Raw genomic sequence first — 1,249 nt, 5'->3', positions numbered from 1 at the left:
TGCCATGTGACACCATAACATCATCTATGACAGTGCCAGCCCATTTTGTTCTCTCGATTCCATTCAGTGCCACTTTGCCTGCAGATAGGCAGAATCAGCCATCACCTGGGAGGGCGTTAGAAATGCAGATTCTTTACCCAGCTCAGATCTACTGGATTTGAATTTCTGGGGGTGGGGCACAGCAGTCCATTTTAATAAGGCTCCCCACTCCCCAGGGATGCACACTAAAATTTGACAACCATTGTTCGCTATTATCTCCTTTTTGCCAAACCCCCACTGCCCCCCACCCCACCCCACCTACAGTACCTGGTCTTCCTACGTGGTCTCCCATTCAAGTACTAATCAGGACCCACCCTGCTTAGCTTCTGAGATCAGACGAGATCTCGCATGTTCAGGGTGGCATGGTATAGACCGCTATTGTCTCCTTTATCCCCATTTTCCAAAAGGAGAAACTCAGACTAAACCGGCTAAAATTTGTGCCCAAGATTTTAAAGGAAATAACAGAAACAGCACTCCAATTTGGACGTAACTGACTCTTTCCTCTCCCAGTGGTAATAGGAAGTTTCTTGGTCTGAAGATAGACAAGTGGCAACTGGTGAACTCTACTGTAGAGCCCCTCATGAAGATTCCCATGCTGTGAACTTGGGGAGTGGGAGGTGGAAGCAGGTGGAGGACATGCCCAGGAAAGGAAGGTCTAGAGCATGGAGGAGCAGAGCCTGCCAAGTAGTCAATGGAGTCTCCAATGCCCTTGGCATGACTTCTGGTGCAAGTGCTTTACTGTCCTGCCATTGAGCTCTGAGCCCTGAGCTTCGTGGCCACACTTCCTGGCAGCAGAGCCACCTCCCTGCACCGGCAAGGTGGGCAGTGTCCAGTGCAGACTAGCGGAAAGCTTGGGGTCTCAACAAGACCTTGACGATTTCCTTGATTTTATGAAATTAAGTAACAGGGAGAGAAAGAGACAGACATACTGAGAGCCACAGAGACTAAAGACACGAGAGGGACGCGCAAAACAGGACAAGGTGGTGCACGCCGCTGTCCTCACTACGCACCCCACGTGGTCCAGCCAGCGGCAAACTGGGAACAGCTGCGGAGGTTTTGGGTTTCCGCCAGGCCTCCCCTGGCCTCTGGCTCTGGCCAACCCAAGTGGTTCGCCTTAATCCCCCTCTCTCAGGAAACTGTGCTGTGAAAATCCTCTGACCTGCCCAGAGAGGTCAGCCCTGGGCTGATGAAAGCGGGACGCGGGCAGGAC

At 52.1% G+C, this 1,249-nt stretch overlaps 1 pseudogene; it reads right to left on the bottom strand.

Annotated features, from left to right (window-relative positions):
- Positions 1 to 294: 294 nt before the first annotated feature.
- On the bottom strand, positions 295 to 412 carry LOC111744497 (annotated as a pseudogene).
- Positions 413 to 1,249: the final 837 nt, after the last annotated feature.

The sequence above is a fragment of the Pteropus vampyrus genome, unplaced genomic scaffold (assembly GCF_000151845.1).
Source record: "Pteropus vampyrus isolate Shadow unplaced genomic scaffold, Pvam_2.0 Scaffold135, whole genome shotgun sequence".
NCBI classification, from domain to species: domain Eukaryota; kingdom Metazoa; phylum Chordata; class Mammalia; order Chiroptera; family Pteropodidae; genus Pteropus; species Pteropus vampyrus.
This window is presented reverse-complemented; position numbering and strand designations above follow the sequence as displayed.